The sequence below is a fragment of the Suncus etruscus genome, chromosome 7, assembly GCF_024139225.1.
Source record: "Suncus etruscus isolate mSunEtr1 chromosome 7, mSunEtr1.pri.cur, whole genome shotgun sequence".
NCBI lineage: Eukaryota > Metazoa > Chordata > Mammalia > Eulipotyphla > Soricidae > Suncus > Suncus etruscus.
The window spans coordinates 101808058-101833432 of record NC_064854.1 but is presented as its reverse complement, the minus strand read 5'-3'; positions in this window follow the sequence as shown (position 1 = coordinate 101833432).

Below are 25375 nucleotides of genomic sequence, written 5' to 3'. Positions count from 1 at the left end.
GGAGAAGGAGAAGAAGAAGAAAAAGAAGAAGAAGGAAGAAGAAGAAGAAGAGAAGAAGAAGAGAAGAAGAGGAGAAGGAGAAGAAGAAGGAAGAAGGAGGAGGAGGAGGAGAAGGAGAAGAAGAAGAAGAAGAAGAAGAAGAAGAAGAAGAAGAAGAAGAAGAAGAAGAAGAAAGAAGAAGAAGAAGAAGAAGAAGAAGAAGAAGAAAAGAAAGAAGAAGGAGAAGGAGAAGGAGAAGGAGAAGGAGAAGGAGAAGAAGAAGAAGAAGAAGAAGAAGAAGAAGAAGAAGAAGAAGAAGAAGAAGAAGAAGAAGGAGAAGGAGGAGGAGGAGAAGGAGGAGGAGGAGGACGAGGAGGAAGAAAAGGAGGAGGAAGAGGTGGGGGGGAGGAAGAGGAGGGGGAATAGGAGGAAGAGCGAAAAAGAAGATGGAGAAGGAAAGAAGGAGAAAGAGACAAAGAAGAACAAGAAGATAGGTATCCTACTGGATAGCTGTCATTGCAGACAAAATAATAGCAGTAGGTAACATTGACTTAACACTACCTCTTATACAGACAGTGGATTAATATTTTTATATGTAGGGTCAGAGTGATAATACAGTAAGTAGGGCCTTGTATGTGGCTAACCCAGGTATGGTCCCTGACATCCCCTTTGGTCCCTTGAGTAATTCTTGAGTACAGTCAGGAATAACCCAGAGCAGTGCTATGTGTGGCCCTCAAAAAAATAATAATTTTATGTGTATTAGTTTGCATTTGACAAAAAATATCATAGTAGAGGGTAGGTATAAAAACAGCAGTATTAGGGCTGGAGAGATAGCATGGAGGTAAGGCGTTTGCCTCTCATGCAGAAGGTCGGTGGTTCAAATCCCGGTGTCCCATATGGTCCCCTGTGCCTGCCAGGGGCGATTTCTGAGTCTAGAGCCAGAGGATAACCCCTGAGCAGTGCTGGGTGTGATCCAAAAACCAAAACCAAAAAAAAAAAAAAAAGCAGTATTTTAAATAAATTGTTTTTGATGTGATTTTTTTTATATCCCAAACCAAACATTTTTTATGGTTCCACCTGACATTTTAAAAAGAAGTGGTAAAATAGTGATATGAGATATCTAATTGTTGTTTTGATTTGCATTTTCATGATATATCATCTTACACCACAGAGACTGCTACACACCAAAAAGAATAAAACAATCAAGCTAGAATGGATGCAGAGCGAATGGAGCTCTCACTCACTACTGGTGGGAATGTCAACAGGTCTTTCTGAAAAACAGTATGAATATTCCTAAAAGATCTAGGAATTGAGCTTCTATTACAGCAACTTCACTTCTTGCAATATACCCCAATGGCACAAAAACAAAATGGAAAACAGACATTTGCACTCCTATGTTCCTTGCAGAATCACACAAAATGGCCAAAGTTTGGAAACAATCCAAGTGTCCAAGAAGAGATGACTGGATAAAAGGAACAGAGTAAAATATTACTCAGCCATAATAAGATAAACTCATGAAATTTGTTGCAACGTGGAAGGATCCGGAGAATATCATGCTGAGAGAAGTTAGAGAATGAGAGGACAACTCAGAATGGTCTCTCTCATATGCATGTTGTTAAGAAATATTATGGTAGAATAATAAATATTTAAAAGCAAAGAACATGAGAACTGGCATTCAGTAGGAAACATGGCACTTGAGGGGACAGGGACAAGGGACAGTCTATGACATAGCAATATCTATGGTGAAGGGATGTATTCAATCCAGAGAGTGAGGTAATGCTGAGAGATGGTAAAGTATTATATATGAAACTCTATCCACAATAGTACTGTAAACCACAGTTTAAGAAATTAATTTTAAAAAAGCACCTCTTGAAGCAGACTGGTGGATGGAAGCAAGTGTGAGTTGGTGGGGCTTTGGGGAAAATACTGGACACTGGTGGAGGGAATGGCTGTTCAAATATTGCATGCCTGAAACCCAGTCATGAATAACTGTAATTTCATGGTGACTAAATTTTAAGAAATGGTAAAAAAAAAAAAAACTGGGGATACAGTACAACAGGTAGGATACTTGGAGTGCTTGCCTCTCACGTTGCTGATGGAGATTTGATTCTCATACCTCATATGATTCTCTAAGCCCTGCCAGACAAGTGATCTTGAGCTCAGACCCAGGATCCATGATTGAGTCATTGTTGCACTCCAAGGATCACAAACCAGGGCTATAATAATAAAAGCCAACTTTCAATTTTGTTTCATAGTTTTCCTACAAAGTAGTTTTTTAAAGGTATTATTAATTTTATACATTGAAAAATAACAAGAGAAAAAAGGAAGGAAGGAAGAAGGAAGGAAGGAAGGAAGGAAGGAAGGAAGGAAGGAAGGAAGGAAGGAAGGAAGGAAGGAAGGAAGGAGGAAGGAAGGAAGGAAGGAAGGAAGGAAGGAAGGAAGGAAGGAAGGAAGGAGGGAGGGAGGGAGGAGGGAGGGAGGGAGAAAGAAAGAGAGAAAGAAGAGAAGAAAGAAAGAAAGAGAAAAAGAAAGAAAGAAAGAAAAAGAAAGAAAGAAAGGAAAGAAGAAGAAGAGAAAGAAAGAAAAGAAAGAAGAAAGAAGGAAGGAGGAAGGAAGGTAGGAAGGAAGGAAGGAAGGAAGGAAGGAAGGAAGGAAGGAAGGAAGGAAGGAAGGAAGGAAGGAAGGAAGGAAGGAAGGAAGGAAGGAAGGAAGGAAAGGAAGGAAGAAAAGGAAGAAAGAAAGAAAGAAGAAGAAAGAAAGAAAGAAAAAGAAAGAAAGAAAGAAAGAAAGAAAAAGGAAAAAAGAAAGAAAGAAGAAAGAAAGAAAAAAGAAGAGATAAAGAAGAGAAAGATAAAGAAAGAAGAAAAAGAAGAAAGAAAAAGAAAAAAGAAAGAAAAAGAAAGAAAGAAAGAAGAAAGAAAGAAAAAGAAAGAAAGAAGAAGAAAGAGAAGAAAGAAAGAAAGAAGGGAAGAGAGAAAGAAAGAGGGAAGGAAGAACAAAGGAAGGAAAGAAGAAGGAAACAAGTTAAAAGTGAGACCCTCTATAAACTCACTTTTATTATCACACTCTTGGCTAGAATGAAATGTAGTTTTCAAAATAGAAGGGTTCTGGTATGTCTGCCTCTCAGAGGGAGACACACTTTGTTGCCCCATGTCTAACATTGCAAGTACAGCTTGTTAATGTATATTAATTTACTATTTAGTATTTGTTTTAAATTATTTAATTAGCCAGATTTTAATATATGTATAAAAGCTAATCCAATAAATAAAAAGTCAATAATGTTCTATTTAAATTTGTCATAATTATATAGTCCAAACTGAAAACTTATATCAGTTTTCCTAAATAGCATCTGTTTCCTGCACAGAAAAACAATCCAATAAATTGTTCTGGAAATCTCCTGGTTCTGCTATCGTATTTATCCTAAATCTAATAAATAATCTCACAATTGCTATTGCAGTTTATACATTTAAATATAATAAAAATAGGGGCCAGAGAGATAGCAAAATAGGTAGGACATTGCCTTACACGAGGTTGACCCAAGTTCAACCCTCAGCACTCCATATGGTCCCCAAAGCCTTCCAAGCGTAATTTTTGAGTGTAGAGCCAAGAGTAATTCCTGAGTGCCACAGGGCATGGCCCAAAACACACCAAAAAAATAATAATAGTAATATATGGATTTGGCTGAGCTCTAGAGTTCTTGCCTTAAATTTAGAAACCTGGGGTTTGATCATTGGCACACAAATCAAAATGATAGTTTTCAAAAAATCATAGAATACTTTGGAACATGTACCAAGATATGAACAAACTCTAAAGCTACCCCCATGGTTATACTTGTAAGACATTCAATTGGAGACACATTCTTGGCAGTGTCAGCAGCAATAATGATGCCAGAATTGGAAATAAAATGTGTTCCATATCTATAGAAACTGAGGCAGTCCTGGGATGGATCTACCTAGAGTCTAATTGTTGAGTGCAGTACCGTATTTGGTTCACACCTGAATTTTATCAAAGTAGTTTAATTGTCTAGTAATGTTGTGTTAGAAAAAATGATGAAGAAAATTTATTTTTCATGAAGAAGACTTTCTGTAGGGTTAACACTGAAGGTGAATGGGAGTCATGATATTTTATTTAGTGGATACTCCTTTTCTCATATTACTAATTTCTTTTCCCATATTACTAAGATCTAGTACTTTTACAGAATGTGCATAGAGTCTGTAAATGTCAAGAAACAGCCATGTCTGAAATCCTACTACTCAAATTGTGGTCTAAAGACCATGCACATCTGGATTTCCTTGGAAGTCTTGCAATTCAAAGCAGAATTACAATCCCAGCCCAACCAAATTGGAATCTATCATATAATAGTATTACTTGATGATTTATTTTAAAATTCAAGCTTGAAGAAAAACACTTCTAAACCAAATATATGTGACCTCACCAAAGTAATTTGAATTGTTTATACATTCATATTTAAAAAATGAAATTTGCAAAATCCTGATAATTTGATTTGAAAATAATTTTTAGGATCTTTTGAAAAAAATAAAATAAAATCATGTACTGACATGACAAAAACTATGTATTAGCTATTATTTATGTTTTAAACACTTGATGAGTAACACTTTTATTCCTACATAAAAATTTTTTAACTCTAAGAACGATATTTGCACACATAAAAATTATAACACTTGGGGCCAAAAAAATAGCACACTGGTAGGGCATTTGCCTTGCATGCAGCCAACCTGGGAGGGACCCGGTTTGATTCTCAGCATTCCATATGGTCCCCCAGCCTGTCAGGGGTGATTTCTGAGTGCAGAGCCAGACTAATCCCAGAGCACTGCTGGGTATGGCCCCCAAACCAATCAATCAAACAATAAAGTTAAAAAAAGAAATCACAGTCCTTGTAACTTAACATCACGTAGATTAGGAAATGATATCTACAGAAACTGTGATGAACCAATTGTTAATTTTTATTTTCTGCACAAAATTAGGATGCAATTATAGATAACATACCACAAAAACATTTTAACAAATGTTTTACTTTCGAGTATCCAACCATAGTTAATATTCCATAGCAATGACACTCAGATTTTAATAGGAACCACCTGGGAAGTTGGAATACCACAAAGCTCAGATCTTACCTTCTATAAGCCTTGACCTTCATGGTCCTTTCAAAGCTTTCTAGGTTCAAATCCATATGCACATTTGAAAATAACTGCTTTAAAGTGGGATTTCTTAAGCATTAGACTATTGACATATTGAACCATCACTTCACTTGAGGATCTATACCATCAAACATGTTTAGACACCTGGAGCATCAGATTCTAACAGTCAAAAATATCTCTAAATATTGTCTAATGTTTTTTGGGAGGTGTGACCTACAGTATTACCATTAATATGTTATATTTCTGGAGTGTTGGGAGGGGTTGACAGAAATATACTTAAGACCATTCTGGATTTGCTCATTCACATCAAATGTCCTGCATCCTCTTTGGTCATTGGTAACTACTATTATGAATCCCAGACCATAAAATAAATTCTAGCTTATTCTGAGTTTCATACATTCACAGTATTCCAGCTAAATTACTTTACCACAACATTACTTTGTGGTTTGAGTTCAATTTAGAGACAATATGCAAGACTCAACCAGACATTTGTCTTGTGTCAAGGCCTGGTTGCATTTGTCATACAAAATCCAAGCTGCTAAATATCTTTCTTTACAAAAGCAAAGTCTTTTGTAAAGCCTATTTTAGATATATGTTTGAAAATTATATTCCACAAAGATGAAAAACATACATTTTCATTTTGTATCAAATTAGCACAATAAACAGCTGGCTCTCTTCTTTCAAGTGGAGGCCTCCGCTCCATTTGTTAGCTTTGTTTCTGATATTTCACCTATCCTTTATTTACTTAACGGAGTTTGACAGGAAATTCTCAGAAAGATAATATATCTCCTTAATAGGGTGTCTAGGGAACATATTCTAAGATTTCAAGTAGACTGGAACAATAACTTACATCTTTGACATTTTTGTCATTTACCATCCCATTAACAGCATCAAACAGAGCTTGACCTCAACCCATGAAGTTTCCTGAGAGTTTTCTGGCAACACACACTTTTGTATTTCTCATAACATGCAGGTTCCTTACACCATTGTCATTCGAAAATGGTGCAAATTAGAAAGGCTTGTGAGAAGGGCTAAAGCAATAGCATGGCGGGTATAGTGTTACCTTGCATGCTGCTGACCAGGGTTTGATCCTCGATATCCCATATGGTCCCCTGAGCCTGCTAGGAGTGGTTTCTAAATACAAAACCAGGAGTAACCCCTGAGTGCTGCCAGTTGTGACCCAACAACCAAAAATAAAATAAAATAAAAGGCTTGGGCCGGAGCGATAGCACAGTGGTAAAGCATTTGCCTTGCACGCAGCCAACACAGGATGGACCCCGTTTTGAATCCTGACAACCCATATGGTTCCCCAAACCTGCCAGGAGAACTTCTGAGCGCAGAGCCAGGAGTAAATCCTGAGCGCAGCCAGTATGATCCAAAAAATAAATAAAAATAAAATAAAAGGCTTGTAAAAAAGAAAGACAAACTCATTAATAGAAGCAATCTTAATATCTTTAGAGTGAAAAAGGATCAAGTTGGATTTCTGGGTGGATCTGGAGATATGAGGGTCAGAAACGTCTATTTCTGAGTCATTAATTTGTATTGAATTCATAGGTTATAAAGGGATGTCTAAATATAACAATATAAACTTTTTCTTCACTTTAGTTTGATTATGGTGATTGCTGAGTTATAATATCTCCCAGAGATAGAAGGTCCCTTATGTTGATAAACTTAAATGTTCTTTCTTCTTTGTGAGAAATGGGAATGAACCCTTTAAGTAAAGCACAGATTGATGTTAGGAATTCCTCTCCATATTCAATCACTCTTTATATGGACATTCCTAAAAGTCCTAAAATGAATTAAACAGTTATCTTTTATCAATGTTTTCTTAGCCAAATTCTAGAGATTCGTTCTTGTGAGAGAAGGGGGAAATTCCCTCAGCTATCAGACACTTTTATAATTACTCATGGCCCCAATTCTCTAAAAAGCTTCTCCAACAATGTAAAGGGCATGATACGCTGTAAGAATGCAATTTATAGCTCAGAGATAAAACCCAGATAGAAGAACACTTACCTTATAATGCTATTAATCTGAAGTAATTATGAGAGTTTGTTCTAATTAGAATGCTCTCTTAGAGTCAAGATAGAATGGTCAAATAGAAAGCTTAACTACTAGTGTGGAAACTTTATTCTTCGACTTGAAAGGTTACATGCTTTTTCCAAGAAGTAAAATCTTTATATTTAAAATGGTGTCATTTAAAATTCAATTTGCAATTTATTATCTCTCATATCTATAAATCATTTATCAAGAGAAAGGGCCTATCACATATTTTGTATATTCTGTATTATGATTTTATAGTAAATTTCAATATTGCATATAAGTATATTTAATTTCCTACTATATTTGATTTGTTAAATTGTAGCCACTAAATAAGTATGCGCAAGTCCTAACCCCTGGTACCTATGAATATATATTATTTAAAATTAAAGTTTATAGATGTAATCAAAGTGACATTGAACTAGATTAGAGTGGATCTAAGATCTACCGCCCGGTTTCCATCTAAGAAAAGAAGGGATATGAATGAATGAATGCATGTGCATATATTCACAACACAGGCAAGAATGCTGTGTAGAAATAGATGAAAAGATGGAGCGATGCAGCCACAAGTCAAGGAAAGTTCAGGATTATAGAACCACCAAGAGCTAGAAGAAAAGGAGCAAGTAAAGTAGATAGGGAGCTTGCCCTGTACTTGCTCAACCTGGATTCCATTCCTCAGTCTCCAATATGGTCTCCTTCAGCCTGCCAGGAGTGTTTCCTGAATACAGAGCCATGAGAAACCCCTGAAACCCCACAGGGTGTGGCCGCAAATAAAAATAAAACAAAAGAGCTAGGAGAGAGACAGAGGACAGATGCTTTCTAAATTTGCAGAAGGAATGCATCTTCACAATCTCTTAATCTTGGACTTCTGGCCTCTTGAATAGAACAAGTTTTCTTGTTTTAAGCCACCCAGTTTGTGGTAATTTGTTACAGATGCTCTAGAAGCTAATGCCAAATATATATTAGCCCTATAGTAAGTATATTTCTACATTTTTACTAAGAAACAGTACTTAAAATTGTGTTTGGCTTAATCTTAAAATATTTTAAATAATTATTTTAAATTGTGCTTTGCTTAAAAAGCAGAAACCCTTTAGCAAAATTTAATGTGTTAAGTGAATTTTAGGGTTTTCTAAGTATATTTTTTGTCTTTTTTGCTTTTGTTTTTAGACCAATACCATAGTGCTCAGAACTTATTCTTGGGTCTATCTATGGTCATTGATCAGCCTGATAGGCTCGGGGGACATATGGAGTAGCAAGGATAGAAACAGGGTCAGCTCTCATACAAGGTAAGCTGTACTATCACTCGTCATCCCATTTTTTTAAGTCTTAACATGCAAAAACTTTGCTATTTGAGCCAAAAAAATTTCATTTGTCTTTTGTGGAGGTTGAAGTAACTGGTTTGGGGGGTGGAAGGTCACACCTTATGGTGTTAAGGATATGCATTTGCAATGCTGGAGATCATATGTTTAAAACATTAATATAAATGCAGTTGTAAATGCCTATCTAGAAGACAGGTAAGGGTTTGGGGAGATGGGAAAGAGCAGGACAATGATGGTGGGAAAGTTGCACTGGTGAAGGGGTGTGTGCAATTAATGGCTGAAACCCAATTACAAACATGTTTGTAATCATTGTTCTTAAATTTTAAAAATTATTAAAAAAAAAAAAGATGCAGCCAAAAAATATAATAAACCACCTATGGTTCTCTGAGCATCTTTCAGAATGATCCCTGAGTACCACAGAGTATGTGACCAAAATATGAAAATTTTTAAAGCTGCCCAAAATTATAGAAATGCAATTGTAAATCATGGTGTCAATAATAAAATAACTATTATCTAACAACAATTTTGTCCACCTAGGACATAATCCCTAATCAAAAGAATCAATCAACAAACAAAATCAAGTAAAACAAAGGCCTAAAAGTTTCTGAGTGCCTGAAAGAATTGTAACGTAACTATCACTATTCCCTCTTCTTACTAATTTTTTTAAAATTAAAATTAAAAATTAAAATTAAAATCTGATTCTCTAGCTATTTACTCTTCTGTTGGAGCAGGGAAGGTTGGTTTGAGGGCCATCCAAGCAGTGCTCAATTGCAGTGCTTATTGCAACCTTTGTGCTCCAGGCTCACTCCTATTGCTGCTCTTGGGGCCACCTTAGACCCCCAGTTCACCTGTGTAGACGGTGAGTACCTTGCCCACTACTACTCTCCAGCCACTGATTATTAAATCTTATACTACAAATATTTTTGACAATTCAGGTTATTTTTCTGGATTTTAAAAAAATACTATAGTTGGTGGGGGTTGTCAAGAAAGATATAATGGGAGTATAAATTGCTATAAATGGTCATTGAGGAAGAAAATAGAAAATTCTGCCCAAAATGCTAAACCATTATGAATGTTTATAATGTCAGCCTGAATCATAACGAGAAGCTAATTTCATGTTTCTCATCTTTAGATATAAAATCAGAAAGGTAGGGTGGTACAGTAACTCTGTTGCCTAAAACAAAAGTACTAGTACTCACACAACCATGATACTTTACTTAAAAGAAAGATAAAAAAAAAGAAAAACTTGTAGTACCTAATAGAATATTAAGAATAAATGTTTTTAAGATTCCTTCTCAAAGAGAAAATCACTGTTGTTTTACTTCAGTGGAGCACAGTACCTTTCCATCTCTCTGATCTGTTACTTTAGCTGCCAAAAAATAACATTTTAGAAACATTTTAATTAATTTTTTATTTGGAAATTTCTTATGAATGTAAATCAGCTTGTCTGTGATCTGTGTTGATATTTAAGGTGCTTACATAACCATATGGAAAACGAGATGAAAATTCCTGTTTACATTTCTTGAACATTTTACATATTTTTTAAAGTTCAGATTCTTTCAAGTTAAAAAGTGTTCTTGTTTATAGTGCACATAAATATGTTTCTCAGAAAAGTAATTTTAATAAATGTGTGTTTGCTTGAGACAAGCCTTTAAATTCAATTTCTAACATAGTACTGGAAAGTTAAGTACCATACAAGGTAAAATGAATCAATAAGCCAGCTTTCTAGAGGTTGTCAGTTGCTAATCATGACACCATTGATATAAGATTTTGTACTCAACTTTAAATTTTATTTATTAGCAGAAAGACAAGTATCTTAAATATTAAGTATTTTTCCTTCTATAAAGTTGTAACCATCGTTTACCATGTGTACAAATTTATATGAAAAGTGTTTGTTTTCTGAGTCTTGTTCGAGATTGTATTATATTGCATTGTAATTTCTCTCCAATCCTACTCTCTTACTATCTTACACAGGCCTTTTTTTCTCATTTACATTTCCTGTTTTCCAAGCCTAAAGCCAGAGCTTGCTTAGCACTCTGGCTACAACCTTTTCTCCAGTTAATGAGTAGCAACCACAGATACAGCTTCTTCTCCACCACTCCAGTGTTAGATCTTGCTGTTTAGCAAACCTTTTAGATCTTTTTCAAAACGGTGAAAATTTTACCATGTGGATTAATTTTGCTCCAGTCAAAGGCTTACCAGAGAAGCCCCAGGCTATCCCAGGAGAAGTCCAGATGCCTCGCAGAAACCGGTAGAAAAGGGGACATACAATGACTTTTTCTGGGATTCCTCTCTGTTCTCTGCAGCATTTGATGCCAGAACTAATGAAGCAACTGAACTTGCTGAGTATAAACTGTTTCAGACCGTGCCAGTAGCGCTACAGAGAAACCATGCAGGTACAGTTCTTCAGTATACTGAGAACATCTGGCCCAGCATGAAATATAACCCTGTGTAGTCATCTTGATATTATTGCAGGAAAAAGTAGAGCATGGGATTTAACATCGAAAATTAGAAGTTGATCCTGCTTCTTAGATAAAATTGAGATTGACAAAATTGAGGTTTATCTACATAAACCCTTAAACAAAGATGTGGTTCTGAATCAAAATTAGAGAACTAGGAAAAATGAAGTTAAGGGTTTGGTCCTGTTTAATTTCTTAAAGGAATCTCTTCCAAAGAAAACGAGCATAGAAAGATGAACAGGACACAATCTCTTTCTGATCAGGTCCTTTTTTGATCTACTTTGGGCTGGTTTCTGGCAAGTACCATCATGCACTTTCTTCAGAAGAAAGTGGCTTTTGCATGTTCTATAACTGCTCAGATGACTTACCCTTAAACTTGGGTCCCTAAGCTACCAAGCCATTTACTTTCTGTGAGTTACTAAGTCAAGGGCTCCTTGAATAATCATTACAAAATTTGAATTAGTTTTCTATCAAATCTCAGGTCATTTCTTTATCCTTAGGTTTGATCTGTCCTACATAAAAAAGTGGAGTAACTCAAAAAGATGGCAAAGAGTTAAAACAAATGTCTTTGGTGGACACATCTCCCAATGGTTTGTTGAAGGTCTTGAAAGAATAAGCAAACAACTTTGAAACTATTTCAAAAACTACGAAACCAAGAAGAATGACAAGGTTCTTAGATTATTTTGCTTAAGGGATATATATTATGTGTGCATACATATGTGTATACATATATACACGTATAAAATATGTATCTTTTTATATAGTGACCAAAGCATACTTTCACAAAAACTTTCACTAAATAAGTGATTTTTATCGTTTGTAAAATCCAGGAGCAACATACAAATTCAAAAACACTCTTCCATATTTTAACAATAAATATTCATAAATGGGAACCCAAAACGTATCTCATAAACAATTTACGTCTAAATAAAATTCAATACCTAGATATACACTTACCAAAATATCTATAAGATTTGAATGCTTAAAAGTAGAAACTGAAGGGGCCGGCGAGATGGCGCTAGAGGTAAGGTGTCTGCCTTATATAAGTGCTAGCCAAGAAAGGACCTCGGTTCTATCCCCCAGTGTCCCATATGGTCCCCCAAGCCAGGGGCAATTTCTAAGAGCTTAGCCAGGAGTAACCCCTGAGCATCAAACAGGTGTGGCCCGAAAAACCAAAAAAAAAAAAAAAAGTAGAAACTGAAGATGGATGGTTTTTTGTTGTTGTTTTTGGGCCACACCAAGTGGTGTTCAAGGGTTACTTCTGGCTCTGTGCTCAAACATAGCTCCTGGCACGCTTGGGGGCTAAATGGGATACTGGGGATCAAACCCGAATCAGCTGCCTACAAGGCAAATGCCCTACTCACTGTGCTATCACTCATGCCCCCAGGTGGATGATACTGAAGAAGATATTAATAAAGTAAAGAAAGAAATAATGTGTTTATGGATTGGAAGACTACATATTATCAATATAATTGATGTTAATGCTTAACATATTCTATCAAAACAAGTCTTCTTGTGAATTTAGATAAGCTTATTCTAAAATATATATGAATAGATACGAACAATAAACTTGTTAAAACAAAAAAGAATAAAGTGAAAGAAATTACCATTATGAGGTAAAGAAAGATACAGTCATCAAGAAAGTATAATTTAGTGGCAGGATAAACACATAAAGTTCAAAATAAAAGAAATCGTCCCATGTAAATATTTCTGACTAATATATTTTTTTTGCAAAGGTGCAAAATCAATTCAGTAAAGAGATTTTTTCAAGAACTTTCAAGAACTATTGTTGGAGAAATTGAACACGTTCAGGCAGAAAAGAAAATGAAACTAAACACTATACCTCATACAAAAATCAGCTTGAAATGGATTGAGAAACATGAACCTCTAAAAATGTGTTTCCTAAAGTCACTGATATCATCCCCTTGGGACATTGAAATAATCCATGGTGGTGGCAGCCTCAAATACAATTGGAATTTTCTGGTTTTTTCCCTTTAAAGTGGAAAATTTGGGGGGCCAGAAATAGTTAAACATTGAATTTGGAGATAGATGACTATGACTATATAAAGGTAGATTAAGAGAGCCTTGTGGACATAGAATTATTTAGCATACTATCTGTGGAAGTGGTTTCAAAAACTGCACAATATTTACATCATATAGCTCTTAACATGCTTACATATACACAAACACAATAGTACAAATATAATTGAAAATAGATACATAATATTAGTGAAATATATCAACATAAATTTCCTATTGTTAGGTGATGAGATAAGACAGCCTGCTCTTAGATCATTTTAGGTTTCAAAATAATTAATAAATCAAAAATTAAAATGAGATGAGGAGACAAGGAAATAGTGCCACGGGTATCATTTGCTTGCCCACAGCCTGACCCTAGTTAGGTAAGATACCCAACACATTATATGATTCTTTGAGCACCACAATGGGTAACTTCTGAGTACAAAGCCAGGAATATTCTTCAAGCTGGGTATAGCTCAAACCTCATCCTCCCTCTACCAAAAAAAAAAAAAAAAAAAAAAGGAAAAGAAAGAAAAACTTGGAGAAATAAGCTGTCACTTCTGTATTAAAAACTTGTTATTATTAATAAGGACATTTTAAATTAAGGGGGAAAATGAAGTTTAACTCACTATTGATGGAAAGCATTTAGAAAAGTTCTTCAAAAATTACAAATAGAAGTTTCATATGATTCAGTGATCCCACTCCTAGACATCTATGCCAGAACATAAAGATTTCTGGTACTAAAGGGTTTAGGGAAAAAGAAGAGGGACCAAAAGATAATGAGAGACCTGAAATTGTTGATGGAGAAATTGGCACAGTATTCCCCAAAAAATATTGTGTAAACTTATACCTCAATAAAATATTTAAGAACATTAAAACATTAATTTGTAAAGATAAATGCATATCTATATTTATTAATGGCCAAGATGAAGAAACAACCTCAACAACAGTTGAGTGAATAAATAAACTGTGATAAGCTGGAATGCAATTCACCTATGAGAAAATATAAAATCCTGCATTTTGGTTTATCATAAATAAAACTAAATGGTGTCTAGAGGTTGGAACTCAAGGCAGAGAGATAAATACCAGGTGCTTCATACTTTGTATATGGAATACAAAGAAGCAAAGCAAGGTAATAGACATTAGCCAATGGAAATAGATTCTGAGAAGCAGCCAATAGATCTGAAGACTGAAGCTGCCAAGGGTGAGATGAAGGGATCTAGGGACACTGATGGGGTAATATTAACACCGAAATGGTGGCTGTAATAGAATAGTACGTAGGCAAAAAACAATATTAATAATTTTGGGGGCCAGAGTCATAACACAGCAGTAAGGCATTTGCCTTGCACGCAGCTGACCTAGGACCTCTGTTTGATCCCCGGCATCCCATATGGTCCCCCAAATCTAGGGAGATTTCTGAGTGCATAGCCAGTAGTAACCCCTGAGCATCACTGAGTGTGGCCCAAAAAAACAACAAAAACCAATATTAATGATTTTTATATCATGATGCCTTAATAAAAATTGATTAAACTATAATTAATAAAGAAAATAATAAAAAGAAAATAATGAGAAAGAAAGGCCGCACAGAAATGAGCACAGTAATGGAAAAGTACGTTTGATGAAGATAAGTCTAATATGAGATATGATACTTTAAGTCAATATGATCGTCTTATATTTGAGGATTGACAGTCAGTTAAAATAACCGAGGAATGGTGTCGTCCAAGATTAGTTTTGACTTCCAGTTGTCTCTCGGGTGCACTGCTTATTATGATTAAATTCAAACCTGTGCATGGACAAAAGAAAAATACACACATGAATCATTAGAACGTGTTATAAGAATATAAATGTCCAGGCATCTGCAACCACGTCCACAATGCAGTCTCTATGTGCAAATCCTGCCAGCTCCATAGATTCACTCTTGTCCCGAATGAGATGTAAACTGAGCCATGAAAAATTATGGCTATACCTGCCCACACAACACAAAGCTGGCCATCTTGGGAGGAAAGGGTGGGCCGAAGCCATTATTGCTGCCTCCATCACCTAGAATCAGTTTTTCCCTGATGGCCTGCCTCATCACTGACCTTCTATTTGTCCCTGTGGAGACAAAGGATCTAACCACACTTTAGGTACACCGGTTATTGGGCTCATATCACCAGGGCTTTTTGTGAAGCTAGTGTGGGCACCCTCCTCCATATCTTCCTTTTTCCCGGGAAAGTCTGGCAGCTCTAACCACGCCCACAAGTGCAGTTGCTATGTTTGAACTGGGCCTTCTTCCAGGAAACCCAGCAGCTGAGACTATGCCCCTAAAATTTGTAGTATCGTAGCTTTGAATTTCTAAACAACTTCATTTCTTTGATGCTGCCATCCCTAAAGTAACACCCCAATTTAACAGACTGGACATAAAACAGCAAGAGCTTACAAAAACTTCGGCCACTGTATTAATGTCTTCATTGATGATACAATAATTTTCACAAATATGCTTGCTACTCTTCTTTTTTCTTTTTAATTTTTTCTTTTTTCCATTTTATTTTTTCTTTACATTTTTCCAATAGCTTTGTTTTCACATATCTGGAAACAAATGTATTATGATCAACTATGTCAATTATTTAAATAAATTAAATTAAAAATCTATATAAAAGAATACAAATTGTCTACTTATATTTTATATTCTGGTAAAATTAAGAAAAACAACTCTTTTCCACCTATTTTCCTAACAAGCTATACACTTTGATAATGAATTTATTTTTACTCTGACTTACAGCAATCTCCCTGAATCAATTAGAAATAAAGTTATATTATTTCCCGGTGCTATTGATTTAAATATTCTTCTTTTTTGGTAGTTTTATAGGGTAACTATAAAGTTGTACTGGGCACAGGGATGGACTGATATTAACTCCTCTCCCTCAAATAATCACATGCTCAGGCCTATAAAGGTAGTTATTCAAGTGCTCTGCTTGTATTAATGACTGATCAAAAACATTTTAAGTTCCAGTGAAAGTCTTCTGCTCCTCCATACTGAGTGTAAAAACTTAGTCTGGTTGACTAAGGTGCATCAACAAGATGGACACAACAGGTGCATTAAACCATGGCAGTGATAGTACAAACAATACTTCACTTTTCGTGTGTGCTAAGTATGTAGTTCATATCATTTATTCTCAGCCAGTCAGGAATTTTGATTCTCACTTTATGGGTGAGAACACAGACTTATAAATACAATGTGTCTAACATGCAGCCAGAAAATAGCATAAATGAAATTAAAACCAGAAACCCAACACTAGAATTTATGCATCTCTCTATCCTGAACTGCTGCCTACAGATTCCCTATGAGTACTTCTCAACACTCTGGTTTCCAAAGAAGTGTTTAATTTTGTAATAGATTCCAAATGACAGTGTAAGGCTTGAGACATAGTACAATAGAGATAGTGCTACAAAGTGGAACAAGTACTTGAAGTAAGAACCAACCTGCCTTGCACATAATTGAGCCCAGAGGCCAAGGTTTGGCCTTCAGCGCCACATCTAGTTCCCAGTGCACTCTAGGAATGAGCACTGAGAACACAGTTAGGAGTAATTCCTAAAAACAGCTGAGTATACCTACCATGCAAAAAATGATAGTAAGTTCTAAGTAATGTATTCTTTCATAATAAACACAGGATCGAGTACATCTGCTCTTTCACTCTGTAAAGATTGGTTTAAATTCTCCCTGGCATGTTATAAGCAGAGAAAGTCACTCAGCAGAGTCAACAAAATTGTCATATTCCCTTATCTGCACTAATCAGGCAGTTATGTTAGTATCAGATCTGTACTTCTTCCTGCTCCTTACTGAAATGAACCCATTCCTTCCTCTGGTTCTAATATTCATTGACTGGCTGATATTTATTAAGAACCTATTTGTTGTAGAATTAAATCATTAATAAGACCTGTGGATGGGCTTGGATGGAGGTGGATGGTGATGGAGGCCTATCTCCTCCAGTCCAGGACCATGTGGCTCCAACTCCCTCCAGCTGGTGAGTCAGCAGGTTCAGGTAGAGGCGAGGAAATCATCCACAGACAGGTGCCAGGAAATATCAGCTTTATTCATGCCCTAGCCAACATGTGTGGCTCATCTCATAACATTTTACGCTGGATTCTTATTCAGCTCTGCATTGTACCTTGTCTTTCAGTCTCTCTCCACCAGCTATTTCTCTTTCCTCCATCCATGCAAATCCCCCTTTGCCCCTGAGGCCAAACCTTTTGTAACCTTCCCAAGACTCCTCCCAGAAATGGGAGGGTCTTTCTTGTAGGTAAGGGTACACAAAGAATGCAGGGTGGGGTTACAATAAGCAGTATTTTAAATATCAAAGATAATTTTGGATAATAACACATACCAAAATTCTCGTCTAAAATATTTGATGCTCAAGGGGGAAATGCTTCTTTTTTCACTTTTTTGCTTTTGGTTTTAGGGTTACATCCAGTGACTAGTCTCAGCTCTGTGCTCAGGTGTTGCTCTCAGCATTGCTCAGAAGATCATGTAGTACTGGTGAAGGAATAAGGGCCTTTTGCATGAACAACATACCTTGCATATTCTCAAATTATTGAACTATTTATTCAGCACAAGATGCTGCTAATTTTAAATTTTAATAGTTCACTGGTTCATCAATGCAGCTAATAATTATTGAGTATTAACTGTGGACCAATTATGTTACCTAACATTGAATATAAAGCACCATAAAGTCCCTGAAATTATGAAGAAGGCACTTAATGAAAAATAGTAAATGTAGACTAGACAAGAACTGAAAAGCAATAGGAAAATGAACTAAGGAGGCACATTTCTATTCTACAATCAGACATATCTTAACTTGGGGTGTTTCACATTCATTTATTTTACTTCAAGGTTTGTTCTTAACTCTCAGTCCTCTACAGAAGCCCATGCTCTTTCTTAAATACATGTTTTTTTTTTCTCTTCTATTATACACTCACTAAGTAAAACTATTTTACCCCCCCCCAAATAAAGTAGCAATGGAATAAGGTAAAATTTATCATTTTAGATAAGTTACTTCTCAGACATTCAAGGGCATCACTTGCTATTATTTTATTTTATTTCAAAATTCTTAAGTATGCTTCAAATATAGAAGGTCTTGCTCACTTGAAACTAAATAATTCCCCCTTTATAAAAGGTTAACAGTGAATGTTAATTCTCAGCTCTCTAGATTTCTGCCTTAAATAGGAAGCCGTTTTATATTAAAACATCAGGACAGTAGCCTTTGAAAGAGATGTGCAGTCTAATTAAAAGAAAGAGATTAGCTGCCCTCAGAATATTTGCAAAGCCTAGAAAGGTAATTTAGTAAAATGTATACAATTTTATCTGGCTTTAATTTTAATGAGATAATTTATATTGTGTGCTTATTTCCTTCATTTATCTGCATCGTTCTAAGTTTGAGCCTGCTTATAAACAGTATCTTCAGACCACAATGAAGAACAAGTACTTGTAGTAAGAACCAATTCATCAGCACAAAACAGGAATTGCATTCCTGTCTATCAGATTTTACTTTGCATTTGGTATAGAATGTCCAGTGGCTTGCCAATTTGAAATTTTCTCAAAAAAATGAAAAATCTAAGTTTTGTCTAAAGAAGCATATCATAATGCACTGAATAGTCACCATTGTCTGACAGATTCAAACCCATGTGTAGCACGGTTGTTGTGACATCCACAGTAGCTATTGTATTTATTTATTTCTGTGTTTTAGGGCCACATGATCATTCCCAGAGGGACTCAGAGGAGCAGTTGTTGCTGGAAATAGAACGCAAGGCCTCACCTATGCAATCCCTATAAAATAGGGCAAACGTATTTTTAAGTAAAATCTATTTTATTATGCCATAACAAATACCATTTGCTATAACTATGTCACAAAAAATTTTAGTGTAATGAATATTGCAATTCTCTTCTATGCTGATGACAGAACTTGGTTTCCCATTATATCTGAATATATATTCACTTAGATGCCTCACATTAGCCAATGAAATGGACATGAAAATGTGCTGCTTTGACAGGGAAACTTAAAAAATTATTATAGATTATTTAAATTAATAATTAAATATTCACATTAATATTAATTGGTTAAATAAGTGTGCAAGACCCTCAACAATTATCTCTATGTTGTCTCTCGTGTTATTAATGTTTCCTATCACCTCTACTCCTGAGGTTCAGTGATCAGTATTCTAATCTAAGATCAAGGGATTATTATTGTCTTATGTATTTTTTGGAGGGAAGGTAGGAGACCACATCTATTGTTTGATATAGAGAGAGGTAACTATACAGTTATATCTCACAGCTTCCTTTTAAAATATTTTATTTAAAGCAGTATGATTTACAAAGTTATTTACAGTTGAGTTTTAGACATGCAATGCTTCAGCTCCAGTTCCAACACTGGTGTCAATTTCCCTCCACCATTGTTCCCAGAGTCCATCCCATGTCACACCCACAACCATCACCCCAGCTTTCCATATAACAGGCAACTTTTAAATTTTGGTTAATAAAATTGGATTCTCGAGGGGCTGGAGCGATGGCACAAGCAGTAGGACGTTTGCCTTGCATGCACTAACCTAGTTCTATCCCCCAGCATCCCATATAGTCCCCCAAGCCAGGAGCGATTTCTGAAACCACATAGCCAGGAGTAAACCCCTAACCGTCACTGGGTGTGGCCGAAAAAAAATTGGAGTCTCATAATTCATTGTTGTTGACTCCATGATCTAGATTTTTAGTTCTGTCCTTTCTTAACAATGCACTTGAATCTCCTTGGTCCCTGCCCCACCCCCCTTATTCACATCTTACCTTTTCTTCCTTCACTCAATTTATATTCTTCTCTCAATTATTCTCTTGGGACAAGAATGTTCCCAGCAACTTCCATCTAAATAATTGCATTCCTTCATGCAGTTATTCTAAAGACCACATATAAATGATAACATCCTGTATTTATTCTTCTTCTGACTTACTTCACTTAACATAATATCTTCCAGTACTATCTATGTTGCAACATATTGATTATCGCAACACATGATTATATCATTCTTAACAGCACTGTAGTATTCCATTGTATATATGTACCATGTCTTCATGATCCACTCATCTGTTGCTGGACATCTTCATTGATTCCAACTTAGTTAGCTATTGCACTGAATGCTGTGATGAATAATGGTGTGTATACATCCTTTTGAATGAATGTTTTTTCTGTCCTGAAATGTTCCATACCCAAAATTGGTATGTTGGGTCATCTGGCAGCTTGATTCTGAGTTTACAGAGAGCACTCCATACTGTCTTCCATATATTGAAAAGAGACATGCATTTCCACCAGTAGTGGTTGATAGCATGTTTTTTTTTTTTCACTTCACCAACCATGAGCAAAGATTTTTTCCTAGCATTTTTGATATGTGCCATCTTTTACCTGGTTTAAAGATGATATCTCTTTGTTGTCTTTCTTTGGTTTTCCCCTAATTATAAGAGATGTGAATATTTTTTCATGTGCCCTGTTGGATATATGTTTGTTTTTCTTCAGAGACATATTTATTTCCTCTCCTCACTTTTTGAGGGCTTTTAAATTGGGGGGATAATCTTTTCTGAGTAATTTGTATCAGATATAAACACATCAGCTGATGTGTTGACAACTACTTTCTCCCATTCAGGTAGTTGTCTTTTAATTTTAGCCCAGGAAAAACTTCTTGTACCAGGAAAAACTTTTTAACTTAATTTAATCACAATTAATTAAACTATTTTCATTGTCACTAATCTTACACAATTAGTGTGGGTCTGGATATCCTTCTGGTAATATCAGGAATCAGATTATTGCCCCAGGATTTCATAAGTACCTGTTTAAGAAAAAAGAAAACACAGTGCATCATGCACAAATTTCTCAAGTTTCCTCTGAGAACTCAAATCAAAGTAATGATGAGATAAATCACACCAGTGAGAATGGTGTATATTCAACAGATTGGAAACAACCAGTGTTGACATTCGTGCAGTAGAAAAATACCTTATTCACTGGGAATTTCATCTAGTTCAGTCTCCAATGAAAATCTATTTGATATTTATTATAAAAGTCAGAATAGAAAATTTATATGACTGAGTAATTCCACTTTTGGGTATGTTTCCAAACACAAAAATATTAGCTTGAAAAGATATATGCTTTTGTTCATCACAGCACTTAATCCAACTTAGTGCTCAAAAACTGCTGAATGGATAAAAAAAACAGTGAGATATTACTTTTCACAAAAGTTAACTCAAGGTGGATCAAAGACCTTGAGATGAGACCTGAATCTATAAAGTGCACTGGGGAAAACATAAACAGACAACTCCAAGACCAAGACTTCGAAAGGATCTTCAATGATCTGATGCCAATGGCAAATATGCACAAAGGGACAACATCAAACTAAAAAGTTTCTACATGGCAAAAAAAAAAAAAAAAAAAAACCATGGGCTAAACCTAAAAATATAGTAAACTGAGTGGGTAGAATAATATTTATGCCTCCACACATCTGATAAAGAATTTATATTTGATACAAAGTACTGACAAAGACTTAGCCCCACATATCTATTTATATATATATATATACATATGCCTTCAACAATTTTATTTAAATTTTAAAGTGAAGAATGTAAAATTATCAGGGACTTCTCCTTAGGAAGACTACCAGATTTTTAGTATGTGCAAAAATGCACATAAAAATTTATCAACATCACTTATTATTAGCTAAACCCAAATCAAGACTATAAGATACCAACTCAAATGAGTATGGCACATATTAAAAATGCTGGGAACAACCTTTCTTACCTAAAGTGTGCCAGTCATACACTATTGGTGCTGTAAATGTTGCCTTCATGGAAAATTATATAGAGATATCTCAGTAAAATTAGAAATGAAACTTTGGGGCCAGAGAGATAGCACAGCAGTAGGGCATTTGCCTTGCATGCAGCCTACCTGGAAAGGACCCGGTTCAATTTCTGGCATCCCATATGGTCCCCCCAGCCTGCCAGAGGTGATTTCTGAGTGCAGAACCAGGGGAGATCCTTAAGAGCTGCTGGATGTGGCCCAATCAATCAATAAATAAGGTTATAAAAAAAAGAAATGAACTTCTATAAAAACACATAAATTCCACTTTGGGGCATCTGTGACCAAGACAAAAAGACATGCATTCAAAGAGACATATGCACATCATTATTCTTTACAGCATCTAGCACAATATAATATTATATTACCACTTAGCATAATTATAATAAATATCCAGCTGTTTTCTATAGGGACTGAATCAACCTAGTTGTTAACAATGGATATGTGGGTTATGAAGATGTGAAATATACTTATGTATACGCAAAAATAAAATACTATATAGCTATAAAAAAGATAAAAATCATACAAATAGTTGCAGCATGGATGGAAATGGAAGATACTGTATTAGATAAAGTATACCAGAAGAAAGAAAATACAAGATAATTGCACTTAAATGTGGTATATAAAATAATTAGATGATGGAATGCAATGTTTGAAAGGGTGTATGCATAGATCAACCTTGGCCCCAGAGTATAGAGAGGAGAAAAGACAGAGAAAGAAAGAAATTGAGGATGGAAGAAGAAATAGGAGAGAAGCAGCAGGGAATAAGAGCTGAGGGGATCCAAGTACATTAGTGGTATAAAAGAGTGGTATTACTAAATATTCAAACCACAGAATCAATCAAACAAAACAGAGATCCAAACTGCTGCAATAAAATTTATAAATGTGCCTGTCAGGGTGGTAGATCAGGGCATGAATTAGGGGTAGAAGGGAAACAGCCCTCTGGCAGAGGGACGAATATGTCTGATTGTGGAATTGATGCTGGAAACATAGTATGTTTAAAAATCCAACTATGAATAATTTTGTAAATCGTGGTATTTTAGAGGTTAGAGCAATAGTACAGTGGGTAGGCTGTTTGCCTTGCATACTGCCAACATGGGTTCAAACTCCCACATTCCATGTGGCCAAGCCTGCCAGAAGTGATCCTTAAGTACAGAACCAGGGGTAAGCCGTGACCACTGCTGGCTGTGGTCCAATAGCAAAATAAAAATAAACTATGATGCTTTAATAAAATTTTAAAATAAATGAATTAATAATGATTATATAGTAAGTTTCTTGTTATTGCAATATTCTTCTAAAATGGAATCAAGTATAAATTTTTTTGATATAGGGAATATAAACTAAATTAATAAAGAGGTTAGGCCTACAGATAAATTTTTATTGTCCCTTATGCTGTTTTTCATTCATCATCTTAAATGTGATCTTCATAAATGATTTTTAGAGTATTACAAAATGTATTAAGCACATACAAACATATAAACTGAAATTGCTGGTTAGAGAAGGAGGACTAGAGAAGAGAAAGAAGAAAGTGAAAGAAAGTGAATATCAAAATATATATATATCAAAAGAAAGTGAATATCAAAAAAATATAATCCCAAGGGCTAATATCCAAAATTTGCAAGGTACTAACAGAACTATACAAGAAAAAAACAACTAACCCCATCAAAAAAAATGGGGAGAAGAAATGAACAGACACTTTGAAAAAGAAGGCAAATGGCCAAAAGGCACATGAAATGATGCTCAACATCACTAATTGTCAGGGAGATGCAAATCAAAACTACTATGAGGTACCACCTCACGCCACTGAGATTGGCACACATCACAAAAAAGAAAAACAAGCAGTGCTGGCAGGGATGTGGAGAGAAAGGAACTCTTTTTCACTGCTGGTGGGAATGCCGTCTAGTACAACCTTTATGGAAAGCAATATGGAGATTCCTTCACAAACTGGAAATTGAGCTTCCATACGATCCAGCTATACCACTCCTAGGAATATACCCGAGGAACACAAAAATACAATACAAAAATCCCTTCCTTACTCCTATATTCATTGCAGCGCTATTTACAATAGCCAGACTCTGGAAATAACCAAGATGCCCTTCAACAGATGAGTGGCTGAAGAAACTGTGGTACATATACACAATGGAATACTATGCAGCTGTCAGGAGAGATGAAGTCATGAAAGTTTCCTATACATGGATGTACATGGAATCTATTATGCTGAGTGAAGTAAGTCAGAGGGAGAGAGAAAGATGCAGAATGGTTTCACTCATCTATGGGCTTTAAGAAAAATGAAAGACATTTTTAACAGTATCTCAGAGACAAGAGAGATGAGGGCTGGTAGGTGCAGCTCATGACATGAAGCTCATCACATAGAGTGATGAGTGCAGTTGGAGAGATGACTACACTGAAAACTATCATAACAATGTGAATGAATGAGGGAGGTAGAAAGCCTGTCTCGAGTACAGATGTAGGGGGTGGGGAGGAGGGAGATCTGGGAAATTGGTGGTGGGAATGTTGCACCGGTGAAGGGGGGTGTTCTTTACATGACTGTAATCATACAACTATAATCATGTTGTAATCACGGTGTTTAAATAAAGATAATTATAAATATATATATATATATAAAATCCCAAAATAAAAGCAGAAGAGTACAGTTGTCTATATACTTCAAAGACACGTTTTAAATTTTCACTAGCAATTAAAAGGAGAAAACATAAATAGAACACTTCAAAAAGTCTTTCTGTGACTCCCATTAGTCTTTTTCATTGTAACCATCTTTCTTTCACATATCAAGGTGTAGGGGAATTCTGCAAGTTTCAGAGTGTTATGCATTCAAAAGATGAAGATTTGCCCTCAACCAATATCCAAAAAAAACTTATGACTGCTGAATCTTCCAAGGTAGATTAGTCAAGACAGGTCAAGGCTGACAACTCGGGCTCTTTCTGAATAAGAGCAGGACGATTCCCTTTTTTTTTTTTTTTTTTTGGTTTTTGGGTCACACCCGGCAGTGCTCAGGGGTTATTCCTGGCTCCAGGCTCAGAAATTGCTCCTGGCAGCCACAGGGGACCATATGGGGTGCCGGGATTCGAACCGATGACCTCCTGCATGAAAGGCCTTACCTCCATGCTATCTCTCCGGCCCAGGACGATTCCCTTTTAAAGCATCACACAGCCAAGCCAACAACCTTGGACAGAAATGGTCCAGCTGCTCTACAACTGACTCTTATAAAACTGCCAAGCCACCAAATATTTTTAGTCTATAGAACCTTGATTTTATGACCACAAAATTTTATAGCAGTAACAGTATAGTAAATTACAGCAAATCTGGTGGGAAAGTCCAGTAGAGGTCATAGAAGACCAAGTTCCTAAACCAAGAGCCAAGAGCCTAAACAGTAACACAAAACGTTCAATTAGCACCATCAACCACAATCCAGTAAATCCTTAGGCAATGACTTTAGTAGCGCCATTTAGAGATAGAACAATTATTTAAAATTGGCAATTATTTTATAGTTTTGACCATTCTCTTTGCCTTTGTGTTGTACTAAA